Source organism: Tamandua tetradactyla, chromosome 7, assembly GCF_023851605.1.
Source record: "Tamandua tetradactyla isolate mTamTet1 chromosome 7, mTamTet1.pri, whole genome shotgun sequence".
NCBI lineage: Eukaryota > Metazoa > Chordata > Mammalia > Pilosa > Myrmecophagidae > Tamandua > Tamandua tetradactyla.
The window spans coordinates 144665284-144685027 of NC_135333.1; the positions used below are offsets into that span (position 1 = coordinate 144665284).

The 19744-nt window shown below is 38.7% G+C and overlaps 2 pseudogenes; both read left to right on the forward strand.

Annotated features, from left to right (window-relative positions):
• Nucleotides 1-739: 739 nt before the first annotated feature.
• On the forward strand, nucleotides 740-1847 carry LOC143690700 (transcription factor IIIA pseudogene; annotated as a pseudogene).
• Nucleotides 1848-18938: 17091 nt separating this feature from the next.
• LOC143690210 (proteasome subunit alpha type-6 pseudogene) lies at nucleotides 18939-19459 on the forward strand (annotated as a pseudogene).
• The last annotated feature ends 285 nt before the right edge of the window (nucleotides 19460-19744 follow it).

The window sequence follows — 19744 nt, forward strand, 5'->3', positions numbered from 1 at the left end:
TGTAAATCAATCAAAAAGAGGAAGAGATGCGCCTGTCTTTTCCTCCTACGTTTTTGGCCAACCTATAAAACAGTTGCATCTCCTTGCCATACTGGCTATACCAGGTCAATGATGGTTTACATACATTACAATATTTCCTTTGATTGGAACAAAAGAATGTCAGGAAGGGTTCGGCACGAAAGAAGTGTGAATTGCAGTGATTTTTTAAAACCTTATAACTCTGCCTTTTTTCTAAACAGTATTGTAACAATATCTTAGACCTGGCATGATTCTTTTAAAAAGATATTGCCTCACTGGAATTTGAGCTAAGCAGTGCCAGTTTCCTCCACAATCCTGGCAAGAGAGAATAAGGTAAGGAAGAATAACAGTCCCCTGCGGTGATATGCAACACTAATCTTTATGATATAAGTGATTCAAGAGCTAAGGCTGAAATGAAAGCTAAGAAAGCTGTTCCGTATTGTTACATCTCAAATATGCCTGCAGATCAACATCAGTGGTGAAAAGCAACGTAAACTTTCTACTGACTTGCTTCCATTCAACAAAAGTAGACATTTTCAGTTTCTATACCCACCCACCCCCATTATGTGACTCATTAACTCTATTGCCATTTTGAATAAAAATAAAAGTTAATCTTTCAAATGTTTTGTGTTTGTTTTTGTTTTCTGGGTTCAGGCAAAATAAGGTAGGTTTCTACCGGTTTATAGAATTTATTGCCTTGTGTGCGTATTGATGTAAAATCATGAAAAGGTCAGGGCTCCTGGAAGTACACACGGCGCGCCGGTCCCGGCCCAACCTGCGGTGGCTGCATGTGGCTGCGCGCCGGGTCCTGGGCACAAGGCCGGCCTCCCTGGAGCCCACCGCCTGGGTCATCGCGGCCGGGCGGTTCCTGACCATGGCCGACGCGTTCACCGCAGCCCGCGAAGACCCAGCCCTGCTGCCGGTTGACCCCGTGCTTCCAGGGAAAGCCATCTGCCCCTGCCCGGACTACAGCGAGGCTTGAAATTAGACGCGCAGCTGTGCAAGCACACGTGGGAGAGATCATTTGTGACTATGAAGGGGCACAGAGAAGCCTCGGCCAGCTACTGCCATCTGAGCCGCCCCCTCCTGGTCCACATTGGAGAGAAGCTATTTGCTTGTGAAACGAGTGGCTGTGATCAAAATCACAAAATCAGACTTGAAGAAACATTTTGAACTTGAACATGAATATCCACAAAAGCAGTATGCGATTTTGCAGGTTGAAAGAAGACCTTTAAGAAACGTCAGCGGCTGAAAATCCACCAGTGCTAGCATACCAATGAGCTACCATTCAAGTGTAACCATGGAGCATGTGGAAAACTCTTTGCTTCACAGGCTGAGACATGAGAAGATACAGGAAGTCTATATATGTCACAAGGGATGTTCCTTTGTGGCAAAAACAGGGACATAGCTTCTGAAGCATATGAAAGAAACCCATAAAGAGGAAACAACTTGTGAATTATGCCAGGAAATATTCAAAGTCAAAGATTATCTGAAGCAGCAAATGAAAACTCAAGCCCTAGAAAGGGATATGTCAATGTCCCAGGGAAGGCTATGGTAGGACCTACTTGATTGGGTTCAATCTCTAGAGCCACATCCTCTCTTTTTATTAGGAAAAGTGCCCATTTATGTGTGAACATGCTGGCTGTGGCACAAAGTTTGCAATGAAACAAAGTCTCACGAGGCATGCGTTTGTACATGATCCTAGCAGGAAGAAAACGAAGATCAAAGGAAAAGCATCTCCTGAAAAACAGAGTTTGGCCTCTCATCTCAGTAGATATATCCCTCCTAAAAGGAAACCAGAACAGGTCCTAACCTTGCCAAAAAAATGAAGAGTCACTGAACTGTATTGAAGAAACAGGTTCTCTAAAGCTGCAATACTTACCCTCAGCTAAACATCACCTTGCTTTGTTCAAAGGACTACAGACTAATGAGCTTAGTTATTTTCTCGCAGAAGCACATTTTCCTTTATTAAAATTATGAATGTAGAAAAAAAATCATGAAAAGCCCCAAGGATCGGATACTTGGTGTTCGTTGGAACTTTTGTCAAGTTCTGAGGCTGGCAGTATGAAAATATTTTTTTTACCTTAACAGATGAAAGTCTAAGACCAAGTCTAAAGAAATGGGCAAGGACACACACACATGCAGCTCCTTCCTTAAAGTTCAAACCATGTGTGGGATCAAGAAGCTGACCCACATGACTCCCAGGGGTATAAACCTCCCTAGCAATGTGGGACAGAACTCCCAGGACGAGCCAGGGCTTGGCATCATGGGATTGAGAAAGCCTTCTTGACCAAATGAGGGAAGAGAGAAATTAGACAAAATAAAGTTTCAGGGGCTGAGAGATTTCAAACAGAGTCAAAAGATTATCCTGGAGGTTATTCTTATGCATTATATAGATATCCCTTTTTAGTCTATGGTATATTAGAGTGGTTGGAGGGAAGTACCTGAAACTGTTGAGCTGTGTTCCAGTAGCCTTGTTTCTTGAAGATGATTGTATAGTTGTATAGCTTTTATGACGTGTCTGTGTGATTGTGAAAAACTTGTGTCTTATGCTCGATTTATCCAGGGTATAGATAGATGAGTAAAAAAAATATGGGTAGAAAAGAAATAAATAAGGGAGATAAAGGATAAAATAAATTGGGTAGGTTGAAATACTTGTGGTCAATGAGAGGGAGGAGTAAGAGATATGGGATGTATGAGTTTTTTCTTTTTCTTTTCCTGGAGTGATGCAAATGTTCAAAAAATGATCATGGTGATGAATACACAACTATGTACACAACATTTGTCAATAAAAATATTTATATATATTTATATATTTATACAAAGCACACACACAAAAAAGCTGTCCCATTTGAGGAATCAGGCTGGGTACAGTACTAAAATTCACCCTATAGGGGTACAATGAGTGTCAATCCCACCCCACCAATGGAGTGGTTTAGATGCTCTGTAAAGACTGGCTGTTACAAAAGAGGCCACCCCAATCCCCATTCCATGTCTTGGATTGGAGAAAACAAGAACAGGGCAGAGAGCAGATGCCAGACAGCTTGTCTAAGGGAATTTGAAGGTTTCCCATTGGGCATCAATCCCTGAATCATGAGAGAGAAAGCCCAGGTGCCCAGAAGACCCAGGGCCCCTTCACATTCTTGCACAGAGCAGAGTTACTTATTGTGAGGGTCCATGGGACATGAAATTCCACATCCCTTCAGCATATCCCTCTACATGTCCAGGCACCTAGTTCTTCCTGGCTCTGGGAGAGATGCAAAGGAACTCGTGGACACCTGCTGATGCACTTGGGACTGCTAGGATTGGCCACAGCTGAACAGCAGCCATTCCAGTTAGACCCACTTGGACTGAAGGAAAGAGCAGGCTTAGCTTGATCAGTGTGTGGCTCTAGCCTTAAGTGCTGGGGTGAGAAATGGATTGGATTACCATGCAGAACAGGGTTACACAGAGGGGAGCTGGACACATAAACCTCTCAATTACGGCAACTGGGAGCAGGGCCTGGTGCATGGAAGATTTGGGTGTGGGGCATACGGAAGCAAAGAATAAGGGTGGGGTGAACCTGAAGATGAGAGCAAGGCTCACCCCAGGCTTTCTGAGTCTACAGTTGTAAGAGTCTGTGGGTGTCAGGGGTTACTTAGGACCACAATCCAAATTGGTTACAGAGCAGGGTTAGGCTGAGTTACTAAAGGGCAATGAATCCAACAAAGAGCAAACACAAAGAAAATGGAGCAAATGTCCTTAATGATTTTGAGGCAAATTTGCAAAATTCCATCATTAATTTACATTTCAGATACTCTGCTAAGCATTATATATGTATGACTTCATTCTACTATCCAACCATTCCACAAGACATATATTAAGACATTTTACAGAGGAAGCAGTGAAGCGCAAGACAATTAAGTAATCCCTCCTTCCCCCCTCCTCCCAAAACTGCCATCAGATTGGTTTGAACCCTCATTTCTGTCTCCAAAGCTTGCCTGATCCCATGATATTGGTTTGCCTGACAAAATCTGGACTCTAGTTTTAATCTTTCCCGTTTTAAACTTTATACAGAAAAATCTTAATGATTTAATGGTTTAATACCTCTAGAAGCCCAGTTTCCTCATGTATACTATGAAGGGATAGAACTCTATTATCTCCAAGAGCCCCTCTGAAATTTAGAGGAACTAGCTTAGAGCTGCGTCTCCCAGCTGAGTTTCTAACATAGCAAAACTTCAGGCCTGGGATGGGGAAAAAGCATTAACTGCTGAAGGACTGTGGATTATTAAAAATCACCCCCAGAGCAATATAGAGCTTGTTGTGTTCAATGATTAAATGGATGGGGGAAGTTTGCATGTCCAACAAAAATTCTAACCTGAAATGCAATAAAATGTCCACCCAAGAGGGAAAGTAAAATCACAGAAATGGCATTCCTCTCATGTTTTTATAGAGGGCCCTGGTGTTATAATTAAGGAACTCAGTGGGGAGTCTCTGCTCACTGCTAACTAAATGAATTCTAATGTGCTTGAATCAGGAAAAATGTGATTGTATGATATTTCTGATTTTTAGTGTTCCTAGTCTTCCCTCTTGATATTTTAAATCAGCTGTGTCTTCCCTCCACTTAGCTTTGATTATCTAATTTGAGCCTAATTGCTGAGCTCTATGTGAATAACCAACCAACTGCTTTTGATGTGATTCTCCTTGCATAGGAAATTAACTTCCACGGGTATATCTCTCTGTGTCCTTGAAATATAAGATGAAAAAAAAAAGCCTACATTTCTGCATGAGGGCTCAAGACCAACCTAACAAAATTGCCTGATTGCAAGAGTTACGATAAACCACAACAAACACTGGAACATATTAAAATCTCTCTAAATTCTAAATAAACTGTCTAAGGAAATTTAACTGTATTGGAAAGAGCACTGAGTCTAGACTCAAACAGACTGAAGGTCAAGTCTCAGCTCTGCAGTTTACCAGGCAATCCACAGAATCATACTGAAGCTCAATTTTCTCATCTGACAAGTGTCACTATTAAAGGCGCAGAATTGTTGTGAAGATTCAGTGAAGTTTACCTGTGTTAGACCCTAGCATGATCCTGGCATAGGCCATCTAATTAAAGTAACAGCTGCCATTTATGAAATAACCACTATATGTGCTAAGAACATCACCCATATTAACTATAGAGGTCACAACCACCCTAGAAGGTGTCTTGTATTATTAATTGTGTTTCACTAAAAAAGAGACTGAAGTGCAAAGAGGCTAAATTATTGACCTAAGAGCCTCCTGCCAGGTAAACAACAACCTATGATGGCTACAGCATCTTGTAATTCATATGCACCAGAATCGATGGAAATCATAAATGTACAACTTGAAATTTTACTTTTCAGGAAAAACAGAGTGAATCCAATTCAGGGATTACAATAGCCTCTTCAAGGAGAAAGAATGAGGTATATCTCAGGGAACAAAAAGAGTAAAACACTCCCACACATGCTATGTATTATGACTCTCCCATGCAGGGATTTCTTTGGTAGATAACCTGATAGGGAGACACATAAATGGACAGGAAGAGGAGAAATCATGGGACGCATTGCCATCGGGATTCAGCTGGAGCCCAGTGGTTCCCACAGTACCCTGGACCCATGCTTTGTACACAGGTGTTATCATAAAGCAGGTGGACTAGCATCGGTTTTCTGAGATTGGTAATTGCAACCATTGAGTCTACCTTGAAGATAACTTAGTTTTCAGGAAAGATAATACTTCACTCATAGAAAATTGGAATGGAATGCTGTTGTGCTTCCCTGAGCTGAAAGAGAGCTTAAATAGCCAGGTTCACAGATTGCTATAGTTATCAGGCTTCTAGTACCATTTGATACATCGGTTCCAACACTAAAGTAACCTCATCTCAAATTTCTGTTCCGGCTTAACCCCACAAAGGATATGTCAAGCCTACTTAAAATTAGGCCTAAGAGTCACCGCTGAGAGAACCTCTTTTGTTGCTCAGATGTGGCCTCTCTCTCCAGCCAACACAACAGGCAAATTCACTGCTCTCCCCTGTCTATGTGGGACATGACTCCCAGGGGTGTGGACCTTCCTGGCAACGTGGGACAGAAATCCTAGAATGAGCTAGGACTCAGCACCAAGGGATTGAGAAAACCTTCTCATCCAAAAGGGGGAAGAGAGAAATGAGACAAAATAAAGTGTCAATGGCTGAGGGATTCCAGAGTTGAGAGGTTATCCTGGAGGTTATTCTTATGCATTCAATAGATATCACCTTGTTAGTCAAGATGTAATGGAGACGCTGGAGGGAACTCCCTGAAAATGTAGAGCTGTGTTCTAGTAGCCATGTTTCTTGAAGATGATTGTATAATGATACAGTTTTTACAATGTGACTGTGTGATTGTGAAAACCTTGTGTGTGATGCTCCTTTAACCTTATCATCAGACAAGTAAAACAAATGGAATAAGAATAAATAATAGGGGTAACAAATGTTAAATTTAGATTGAAATGCTAGTGATCAATGAAAGGAAAGGAGTATGGTATGTATGAATTTTTTTCTGTTGTCTTTCTATTTTTTTTTCTGAATTGATGCAAATGTTCACATAACTTTAACTTATATGTGAGACTAAAGCAAAAAATGCTTATTTGGTACAAAATTTATATTTTGACTAGATGTATCAAATGGTACTAGAAGCCTGATAACTATAGCAATCTGTGAACCTGGCTATTTAAACTCTCTTTCAGCTCAGGGAAGCACAACAGCATTCCTTTCCAATTTTCTATGAGTGAAGTATTATCTTTCCTGAAAACTAAGTTATCTTCAAGATAGACTCAATGGTTGCAATTACTAATCTCAGAAAACCGATGCGAGTCCACCTGCTTATCTCTTGATCATTTGCATCAAGAGATGATCATGATGATGACTATGCAATTATGTGGTGATAATATGAATTACTGATTATATATGTAGAACGGAATTATCATAATAAAAAATAAAAATTAAAAAAAATAATGCAGGGTGTTGAAAACAGATGGTAATTAGTATTTTAAAACTTTAACTTATGTATGAGACTAAAGCAAAAAATGCTTATTTGGTATAAAATTTATATTTTGACTAGTTCATTTCCTAATATAATTATGTGGACAACTTAATTGAACACCATAAGTGCATGGAACCTTGAGTAGGGCATGAGATTTTGTAGCTTTGTCCAGAGTGATACCTCAATAAATCCCAGAAGGATTTGAACAGTGAATTAAAAAGTATTTGCAAATTCCCCTCAGGAGAATGGTGAGAAACGGGGAAAATTCAACTTCCCCAAATGGAGAATGCTTGATATTCTCACAAGCAGTGTGGACAACCAAAGCAATAGGCTGAGCCCCCAATCTTGGGGTTTGTTTATATGAAACTTAACCCCGCAAATAATAGACTAAGCTTACTTAAAATTAAGCCTAAGAGTCCCCCCCAAGAGAACTTCTTTCATTGCTCAGATGTGGCCTCTCTCTCAGCCAACATGACAAGCAAACTCACTGCCCTTCCCCTTTTTATGTGGGACATGACTTCCAGGAGTGTGGACCTTCCTGGCAATGTGGGACAGAAATCCTAGAATGAGCTGGGACTCAGCACCAAGGGATTGAGAAAACCTTCTCAACCGAAAGGGGGAAGAGAGAAATGAGACAAAATGAAGTGTCAATGGCTGAGAGATTCCAAACAGAGTCAAGAGGTTATCCTGGAGGTTATTCTTATGCATTCAATAGATATCACCTTGCTAGTCAAGATGTATTAGAGCAGCTGGAGGGAACTGCCTGAAAATGTAGAGCTGTGTTCCAGTAGCCATGTTTCCTGAAAGTGACTGTATAATGATACAGCTTTCACAATGTGATTATGTGATTGTGAAAACCTTGTGTCTAATGCTTTTTTATCTACCTTATGGACAGATGAGTAAAACATAATGGATTAAAAACAAGTAAATAATAGGGGGAGCAAATGTCAGAATAAATTTATTAGATTGAAATGCTAGTGATCAATGAATGGGAGGGGTAAGGAGTATGGTATTTCTGATTTTTTTCTGTTTTCTTTTTATTTCTTTTTCTGAATTGATGCAAATGTTCACATAACTTTAACTTATGATCATGATCATGATGATAAAAATACAACTGTGTGATAAATGATCATGATGATAAAAATACAACTGTGTGATAAAAAAAGAATGTTCATATTGTGTGTTGATTGGCTTTATTAATAAAAATTTTTTTAAAAATTTCTGTTTCAGAATGTGAGCTCTGTGAACGCCACCATGCCTAACATCCCTGTCACCTTCAATCAATGTCCCAAAAATAAGCCTCTCTAGTTATCTCTCCTGACCTTAACATTTAATACCAAACTGACATCTGGATCAGAGAAGCACATGCCCTTGTCTCTTATTCATTCCCAAACCTTCCAGTTGTCTTCTCTAGAACCCCTTTTCTTGATCATCAAAGTCCAGTGCATTTTCAACCTCCAAAAGAGAACTCTCTGCCACTTCTTTGCTGAGTTCAAACCTGAACCTTGCCCTGGATATTCTTCTCTACAACTCTCTCCAGGGGTGAATTTTGGTCTCCCAGTTCTCACTTGACATGGTACTTGGCAGTGGGCCAGTATTCTCCTACTCTCCAGTGCCCTTTCAAATGCCTTGTTTCTTAATTAACAGTTCCTGCACTTCGCAGGTGTGTGCCTTCTCGTATACAATCCTAAATGCCTCTTTCTCACTGTCATCAACCAACTCTCATTCGTTCCAAAACATCACATAACACCTGATTCACACTCTTCTCCCCACTCCTAGTCTTATCATCATCTTGGGTGATTTCAGAGTCCAAATGTATGCCTCATATAATGCCTTACCCCACAGTGCCTTTTGACCTCCTCACTCCAAAAAACTTCAATTCTAACTCTAACTCCGTCACCTGCATGCATAACCACACCTTGAAACTTGTCATCCCTCAGAACTGCTTCACTGATGAAAATTTAATCTCCAATATCCCATAGCTAACTATACAATCTACTTAAGCTTCCTGTTCTGTCTCTCATTTCCTCTAAACTCATTTCTCAGCTTCATAAAAATGCTAGATCTTGGTCTACTGCCATGCACACATTTTCCCTAATCTATCAGTTCTTTCCTGTCTTCACTTCCCCTCCCGTCTCAGTCTAAACCATCTCCTTAATCATTGTTGCATCAATAAATTCAATTTTCTGGCTCGACTGTACTTCCTCCAAGTAAGACCCATCAAAATACTGAACTTAAATCATTCCTATTTTTTTCTTCTTCCTATGACAATACACCCAGGCAGCTAAACAAGGAAGAAAAAAAACTTAACACCATCCTTCTACCAATCTATGGCCTTCAACCCTAGCTAACATCTCAATGATCTTGCTATGTATTTAGCTCTTGCTATCATTCCTCACAAAATCTGCTTCAAATCTACCACCCTCAGTTTACCTATCCCTTTACTCACTGTAGATATCCTTACCTCTGTCTTTACCAAGAAAACAGGGATCAAGTAGGAATTCTATTGGCTTCCAGTCTCTCTACTTATACAGTTGTATCTTCATTGGCATCTTTCTTTACCTTCTTCCTGCCCATCCCACAAAGAGTAACCTTTCTCTTCTCTAAAACTAATCCTCTAGCTCCCATCTCCATGCCCCTCTTCAATTATTCCTCTTTCTCTTCCATTTTCAACACCTCCTCCTCTGTTGGTTTTTTTTTTTTTTTTTAACATGGGCAGGCACCAGGAATCAAACCCGGGTCCTCTGGCATGGCAGGCAAGCATTCTTGCCTGCTGAGCCACCGTGGTCCGCCCTCTGTTGGTTTTCTTATGCATATAATTATACTCAAGTCTCTCCATCTTGGGGTGGGGGTGGGGTACCCTCCATCCATAGCCTTTTTCATCTTTTGGAGCACTTAACACTGTTTGTTGCTTTCTTCTTGAAATTCTCTCTCCCTTAGCTTCCATGATAACATTTTCCCCTGGTTTTCTTCCAATTTCTCTGGCTCTTGCATAGTCTTTTTTTGACTTTTGTCCTTCTGCCTAGATATTAGATATTGTTTTGTTTTGTTTTCTGGGGCTCTACTTTAGATATCTTTTCTTCCTAAGTCATATATTACTACTGGTTGACCTTATCTGCTTTTATGGTTTTAAGTATCATCCATGTGTTTATGACTCCCAAATATGTCTCTAGTCCAGGTCTCTTTTCTGAATGCTAGACTTTTATAGCCAATCGCCTACTAGACATTTCTATTTAAATATTCTGAAGTTTCCCCAGAGTTTACCATATTGTGAATGGAATCCACCTCCTTCCCTGCCATCACTCAAGCATGCCACCTCAAGTCTTCTTTGAAGCCTTCCTTCTCTAGAATTTCTCACATTCCTACAACTTCCTAGTTTAATAGTTTCTAAGGCCTAAAAAATATCTCATTACAATATTTCCTCTGGCCCATCATCATGGTTATTTCCTTAGGGCAGCCTATTTCATTTCTTGCCTGGGTTTTTCCACAACCTCTTAATGATCTCCCTTCTTCCAGTTTCATCTCTCATCAAAAAGGGGCTTCTAAAGGAAAAAAAAGTCAGAAATACGATGGAACTGTCAAAAGTAAATGAAATCAGCTACTTAAACAGTAGAACAGAAGTCACATTTCTAATTATTGTTCAACAGTGTAAAAAGATTTCATATTTTTTCAGGATTGAAAACAAAAGCAAAGAGGATGGGGTGCACAGGTGGTTCAGTGGTAGAATGCTTGCCTTCCCTGCAGGAGACCTGGGTTCAATTCCCTGACCATGCACCTAAAAAAAATAAAAAAGCAAAGAAGACGAATAAGTGCTATGGATGATCCCACATTACCACATCCAAGTACCTATCACCTCCAAATAGTCATTTTTTTCCATTCTAGGAGTAAGCAACTGCTCTAGTTTGCTAGCCGCTGGAATGCAATATATCAGAAACAGAATGGCTTTTAACAAGGGGAATTTAATAAGCTGCTAATTTATAGTTCTAAGGCTGAGAAAATGTCCCAATTAAAACAAGTCTACAGAAATGTCCAATTTAAGGCATCCAGGGAAAGATACCTTGGTTCAAGAAGGCCGATGACATTCAACGTTTCTCTCTCAGCTGGAAGGGCACATGGCAAACATGGTGGCATCTGCTGGCTTTCTCGTGGCTCTACCAAAAAGGGACTCTCTTCAAAATATTTCCTCTTTTAAAGGATTCTAGTAAACAACTCTACCTTCAGTGGATGGAGACACATCTCCATGGAAATCATCTAATCAAAAGTTACCACCCACAATTGGGTGGGTCACATCTTCATAGAAACAATCAAAATCTCCCACCCAGCAATATTGAATGAGGATCAAAGGGCATGACTTTTCTGGGGTCCACCACAGATTCAAACTGGCACAGCAACCATACTACAATATTTCCTCCATACTTCCTTTAGAGTTAATATTTCTAAAAACTTAATCTGGTGGTATTCTTCTTTATTTAAATCTTATAGTGATGCTCCTTTACTTTCAGAACAAAGTCTAAACTACTTACTGTGTTTTCTGAGACTTGCATGACCTGATTCACATTTTCAGCTCATTCTCATCTCATAAAATACTACACATGTTTTTATGCTCAAGCTATTCTGAACTATTTGTGCTCCATTAAATTTAATCTGCTCTCTTCCCTCTATCATAAAACAAGTCCCATATATTTAGAAGATTTCAAGTAAGACAAAATAAATTCTCTGACTACATTAAAATTAAATAAGAAATCAAATTGGGGGATACTCAAATATTTGGAGGTAACACGCTTCTATGACCTTTTTACTACTCATGGGTCAAAGAAGAAACTGAAAAAAAAGGATTATTAGATATTTTGAACCAAATGAAAATAAAATACAACGTATCAAAATTTGTAGGATTCCACTAAGCATTAATTAAGGGGATATTTATAGCATTAATTTCCTATATTAGAAAAGAAGAATGATCTCAAATCAATGACCTCAATTTCCACCTTCAGATATCAGATTTTTAAAAGTGAAAATTGGACAGGGTCAAGATGGCAGCTTATTTAGTTAGTGGCATGGAATTTAGTTAGTCCTCCAGAGCAGTTAGTAAATAGCCAGGAACAGTACAGAACAACTGCTAGGGCCACACTGGTGATCAGATACATAGCGTACACCAGTCAGAACAAGCTGGACTGGCTGAGACCCCACACAGAACTCTAAGTCCCCCAAGCCATGCAGGCTGGCACCCCTTCCCCATGGTTGCAGCAGCCTGACTCCCTGAGGGGATAGGAAACAGACTTTATTAGCAGCAAGGACTTAGCTCAACCAAACTCCACGTGCTGTATTATTTAATTAACAAATTCTGACTACTGAAATGAAGCCTCTGGCAGAGAGAAACCTGGAATAAGTGTTAAAGGTACTAGGAGATTTTACCCCATAGAGAGAGGGTAGGGCTGACCAGGGGAAAAAATAACGAGGCTTTTTGAGTCAGATAGCACAAAATATTGCAAAAGGGCTGGACCCAGGGTTCCAGAAAGATGGCAGAATAGATGGTTCTGGGAAGATGGCAGAATAGGATAAGTCAAGTTCATTCCTGCTCCAAGGAACAACTAGAGAAGGAATGGGAAGGTGACTGAGATAGCAATTCCAGGATGCAATTGACCTGGGTGGGTCTTCTACACCACATAGGTTGGCCCTGGATAGAAAAACTGAAGAATTGATCTGCAGAGAACTGGAAACCATCCAGCTGGTGCAACCAGCCCTACACAACCCTTTCCAAATGGAAGGCCAGAGACCTCAGGAGTGCACAGATGGGGAGACTGGGAATAGGAATGCTCTTCCTTTGTGTCCCCCAAGCCACACCCTGCTTCTGTACTCCAAGGTGTGCCTGAGTTGCACCACATAACCACAGCCCCTGCACTGCACCTCTACAACCCCACAACCTGCAATCCATGCTCAAAGGCACCAGCATAGTGCCCCCAACCTATGCCTATACCTGTGCTGCAATGCAACACGGCACTATTGTGCCCCACCCCGCACCCAGCATCCTCCTCCACATCCATCCCACAACTACAAAACTTTAGACTATTGAAGGAAATCAATGTACAAAGTAAATCAATCAAGATATTTGCATGCTGTGAGAACAACAGAAGATCACTAAGCATATCAAGACGAAGACAGATATAGCCCAATCTAATGACAACACAAAAAGAGACAGACTTTGGAACAACTAATCAAAGATGTTAATACAACTCTATTAAATAAAATAAATGGGATGACTAATGACATAAAGAAGATCAAGAAGACACTAGAAGAGCAGAAAGAAGAATTTGAAAGAATAGATAGAAAAATAGTAGATATCACAAAGATTAAAAATGCAGTAGACCAAATAATATACCAGAGATGCACAACAGTAGATTTGAAGAGGTAGAAGAAAGAATAAGTGAACTAGAGGACAGGACAACTGATTTTGAACATTCAAAACAGAAAATGGCAAAAAAGATAGGAAAATTTTAATTGGATCTCAGGGAAACGTGAACAAAACAAAGTGCACAAATGTAAGGATGACTGGTGTTCCAGAAGGAGAAGAGAAAAGTAAAAGGCTAGGAAGATTAGTTGAAGATATAATGGGAGAAAACTTCCCAACCCTTATAAAGGACATTAAGATGCAGATCAAAGAAAGCCAACAAACTCCAAATAAAATAAGCCTTTCTGAAGACACATACTAATCAGTCTGTCAAATGTTGAAGAGAAGCAGAAAATCCTGAAAGCAGCAAGAGAAAAGCAATCTACTACACACAAGAGAAACCACATAAGAGAGTTCAGGCTACTCAACTGACACTATGGAGGCAAGAAGGCAGTGATATGATATATTTAAGACCCTGAAAGAGAAAGACTTCCAGCCAAGAATTCTGTACACAGTCAAATTGTCCTTCAAAACTGAGGAAGAGATTAAAGAATTTGTCAACAAGAAACCAGCCCTACAAGAAATACTAAAGGGAGTTCTGCCAGTTAGAGAAAAAGGACAAGAGAGGGAAGTCTGGAGGAGGGGACAGAATTGAAGAGTACCAGTAAGAGTGACTTGCAGGATAAAAAGAGAAAGAGGGAAAAGAAGATACTTATCTGACAAATAAAATCCAAAATATAAGATGGTGAGTTCAAGAAATGCCTTTTCAGTAATAATTTTGAATGTTAATGGACTAAACTTACCAATTAAAAGATACAGATTGGCAGAATGGATTAAGAAATATAATCCAAATGTATGCTGCTTATGCGAGACTCATCTTAGATATAAGTATACAAATAGATTGAAAGTGCAAGGATGGAAAAAGATGTTCCATGCAAGTTGGAACCAAAGGAAAGCAGGAGTAGTTAAAAAGAAAGCAGGAGTAGCTATACTAATATTGGACAAAATAGACTTTAAATGTAAAGACATCATAAGAGACAAAGAAGGACACTAAATTGATAAAAGGGACAATTCAACAAGAAGAAATAACAATCATAAATGTTTATGCTCCCAATCAAGGAGCTCCAAAGTATATGAGAAAGACATTAGCAAACTAAAGGGAGTGATAGATGTTTTAACAACAATAGTAGGAGACTTCAATACACCATGCTCCTCTATTGATAGAACAACCAGACTGAGGATCAGTAAGGAAATAGAGAAGTTAAACAACTTGATAGATGAATTAGATCTAACAGATATATATAGGTCATTACACCACAAAACACAAGGATATATATTCTTCTCTAGTGCTCATGGAACATTCTCATATGCTGGGGTACAAAACAGGTCTTTATAAATTTAAAAACAGTGAAATTATTCAAAGCACCTTTTCTGATCATAATGAAATGAAGCTGGATATCAATAACCACCAAAGAATGAGAACTTTCACAAATATATGGAGATTAAATAACACATTCTTAAACAGCCAGTTGGTCAAGGAAGAAATTACTAGAGAAATCAGTACCTATCTGGAGACAAAGGAAAATGAGAATACAACATATCAGAACTCGTGGGATGCAGCAAAGGCTGTGCTGGGAGTGAAATTTATTGCCCCAAATGCTTATATTAAAAAACAAGACAGAGAAAAAATCAAGGACTTAACTGCTCACCTGGAGGAACTTGAGAAAGGACAGCAAGCTAACCCCAAAGCAAATAGATGAAGAGAAATAACAAAGATTAAAGTAGAGCTAAATGAATGGGAGAACAGCAACAACAACAACAAAAAAACAGAATCAATAAAGCCAAAAGTTGATTATTTGAGAACATCAATAAAATTGATGGGCCACTAGCAAGGCCTAAAAAGAAAAAAAGAGAGAGGACGCAAATAAACAAAATCAGAAATGAGAGGGGGTCATTACTACAGACCCTGAAGAAACAAAAGAAATCATATGATACTATAAACACCTACATGCCAACAAACTAAACAAATTAGATGAAATAGACAAATTCCTGAAAACACACAAACAAGCTACACTGACTCGGGAAGAAACAGAATATCTCAACAAGTCAATCACAAGCAAAGAGATTCAATCAGACAACAAAAATCTTCTTACAAAGAAAAGCCCAGGGCTAGACGGCTTCACAGGGGAATTTTATCAAACATTTCAAAAAGAACTAACACCAACCTGCTCAAACTTTAAAAAAAAAAATGACGAAAAAGGAACCCTACCTAACTCATCTTATGAGGCTAACATCACTTTTATACTAAAACCAGGTAAAGATGCTACAAGAAAAATTACAGGCCATTCTCCCTAATGAACAAAGATGCCAAAATTCTCAACAAAATGCTAGCAAATTGAATCCAACAACACATTAAAAAATTATACAAAAAATATATATATATACACCATGACCAAGTGGAGTTTATACCAGGAATGCAAGGATCAGTTCAACACTAGAAAATAAATTAATTAATACAGTATATTAACAAATCTAAAGGGAAAAATCACATGATCATCTTAATTGATGCTGAAAAAGCATTCAATAAAATTCAACATCCTTTTCTGATAAAAAAAAATACCACTTCAAAAGATAGGAATCAAAGGTAACTTCCTCAATATGATAAAAGGCATTTATGAAAAACCAATAGTCAGCACCGTACTCAATGGAGAGAGACTGACAGCTTTCCCCCTAAAATTGGAAATGAGACAATGATGCCCTCCATCACTACTATTATTCAACATTGTGCTAGAAGTTCTAGCTAGAACAGTTAGGCAGGACAAAGAAATAAAAGGCTTCTAAATTGGAAAGGAAGAAGCAAAACTTTCATTATTTGCAGATGACATATACTATACTTGGAAAATCTGAGAAATCTACAACAAAGTTACTTGAGCTAATAAACAAATTCAAGAAAGGTGGAGGGATATAAAATTAATGTGCAAAAATCAGTAACATTTCTATACACAAGCAATGCTCTAACTGAGGAGTCAGTTAAGGAAAAAATTCCATTCAAAATAGCAACTAAAAGAATCAAGTACCTAGGAATGAACTTAACTAGGGACGTAAAGACTTGTACACAGAAAACTACATGACATTGCTAAAAGAAATCAAAAAAGATCTAAATAAGTGGAAAGGCATCCCCTGCTCATGGATAGGTAGATTAAATCTAGTTAAGATGTCAATTCTACCCAAATTGATCTACAGATTCAATGCAGTACCAATCAAAATTCCAACAACTTACTTTGAAGACTTGGAAAAGCTAGCTACCAAATTCATCTGGAAGGGAGACCCTGAATAGCTAAAAACATCCTAAAAAAGAAGAATGAAGTGGAAAGATTAACACTTCCTGATTTGAAAACTTATTAAATAGTCATAGTGGTCAAAACAGCACAGTACTGGCACAAAGAAGTATTGACCAATGGAATCGAACTGAGAGTGAAGAAATAGACAACCAGATCTATGGTCAATTTATTTTTCGATAAGGCCCCCAAATCCACTGAACTGGGACAAAATAGTCTTTTCAATAAATGGGTATGGGAAAAGTGGATATAAATAGCCAAAAAATGAGAGAGGGCTTTTATCTCACACCCTATACAAAATTAGCTCAAAGTGGATATAAGATTCTACAAAGGTTCCATGCACTAGGGAGGCTTTCTAGAAACCTACAACCTCCAGATGGGTCCCTGAACTAGATAAGTCTTGAAACCTAAAGGGACCAGCCTTTCCAGAGCATCAGCTAGTTCCATCTCCCTACCCCTTACTAAAAAGTTAGAATGGGCATAGCCCAAATACCCTTAAAGAGCAGGAGAAAGATCAAAGGTGATGGTGGAGTTATACAGAGAAGGCAGGGTTTAACAAATGAGTATGATTGTTGAATCATTATATTGTATCTTAGAGCAGCTAGAAGGAAAAACCTAAAATTGCGGAATTGTAACCCAAATCAAACTCTGGAATCTGGAATTGTATATATGTTATTTTTCACAAAAAAAGAGAAAAAACTTGATTGTGATGATAAAAAATTTTTTTCCTTCTAGCCTCCAATGTTCTGGAGCAGCTGGAAAGAAAATCCGAGATGATGTTATGGTAGCCCATGGCAAACTCTGGGATCTGTCCTGTAACTACTTGTTGAAGAGTGTTTTGAAAACTATTTTTTCTTTCGTTGTTTTGTATATATGTTATAGTACACAATAAAAAAAAGTTTAAAAATCATATCCGATTAAGTAAAAGAAAGGAAATAATAAAAATCAGTGAGGAAATTAATGAAGTAGAAAGCAGAAAATAGAGAAAATTAATGAAATCAAAATCTGGCACTTAGGAAACTCAAGGAAATTCCTAAAACTCTACACAGACTGATAAAGGAAAAGAGAGAAGACAAATCACCAATATCAGGAATAAAAGAGGTAAGATCACTACAGATTATACTACAGATAATCACTACAAGTTTATCACTACAGATTATCACTGCAAGTTTTTAAAGGATAAAAAATAATATTTTGAAGAACTTTGTAGCAATAATTGCAACAGCTTACATGAAACAGGCAAATTCTTTGAAAGAACAAACTAACAAAAGCCCAATTAAAGAAACAGATAATCTGTGTAGCTGTAAATCTACCAAATAAATTAAATTTGTAGTCCAAAGCCTTTCCACAAAGAAAATCCCAGGCTCAGATGCATCTGCTAGTGAATTCTACAAACAATTAAGGAAGAATTAGTACCAATTTTATACAAATTCTTCCAAAAAATTGAAAAGAAAAGAACATTTTCCAGCTCCTTCTATGAGACCAGGATTACCAAGATGCCAAAACCAGACAAAAACAAGATGGACATCCCTCATGCACTGAGATGCTAATATTCTTAGCAAACTTTTAGCAAATCAAATTCAACACTATATTAAAAAGATAATGCATAATGACCAAGTAGGATTTATCCAGGGCAAGCAAGGCTGATTGAACAGTCAAAAAGTAATCAATGTAGGTAGGGGGTACAAGGGTAGTTCAGTAGTAGAATTCTCGCCTGCCATGTGGGACACCTGGGTTCAACTCCTGGTCCATGTACTTTCCAAACAAACAAAAACAAAAATTCAACAAATGGTGCTGCAATAACGGTATACTCACATGGAAAAATAATAAAATGTGACCCCACCATGCAGCATACAAAAAAGGTAATGAATTAGGGAAGAAGCTGCTGCAAGTTTTGGAAGGTAGTTTGTCCCCGGGTGCAGGAGCTCAGGGCCCAGAGGCTGTATTTGAAGTTGTGGGTGCACCGAAAGGTTCCATGGTTCCAGTGCTGGTTTTGACTGCCACATTACCATTTTTTTCACCGAGGGCCACATCTACGAAGTAGAATATGCTTTTAAGGCTGTTAACCAGAGTGGCCTTTCATCAGTAGCTGTTAGAGGGAAAGACTGTGCAGAAATTGTCACACAGAAGAAAGTATCTGACAAATTATTGGATTCCAGCATAGTGACCCACTGTGTGATGACAGAAACGACAGCTGACAGCAGATCTCGGGTACAGAGGGCACGCTATGAGGCAGCTAATTGAAAATACAAGTATGGCTATGAGAGTCCTGTAGACATGCTATGTAAATGAATTACGGATATTTCTCAAGTCTACACACAAAATGCTGCAATGATGCCTCTTGGTTGTTGTATGATTTGAACTGGTATAGATGAAGAACAAGTCCTCAGGTGTGCAAGTGTGATCCTGCAGGTTACTACCGTGGGTTTAGAGCCACTGTAGCAGGAGTTAAACAAACTGAATCAATCAGCCTCCTTGAGAAAAAAGTGAAGACCTAATTTGATTAGATATTTGAATAAATATCCAATATTTGAATAGACAGTGGAAACTGCAATTACATACTGTATACTGTTCTATCAATTGATTTCAAACCTTCAGAAATAGAAGTTGGAGTAGTTACAGTTGAAAATCTTGAAGTCTGGATTCTTACAGAAACAGAGATTGATGCTCACCTTTTTGCTCTAGCAGAGAGGAACTAGAGAGACTCGCATTGTAAATGGCTTACCCAAGCCATGATGCCACTTGCCCACGCATTTGGTAAAAACAAGCCAATATTAAGGAGGCCCCTGGGTTGATAAAGGAACCTCTCCCACTCCTCCTACCCCTGAAGTGATCAGGACTCTGTATAAATAAAAATTACTTTTGGAAAAAAAAAAAGTAATCAATGTAATTCACCATTTTAACAAACTAAAAAACAAAAAGCATTTGATCTTCTCAATAGATGCAGAAAGAGCATTCGACAAAATCCAACATCCATTCCTGAC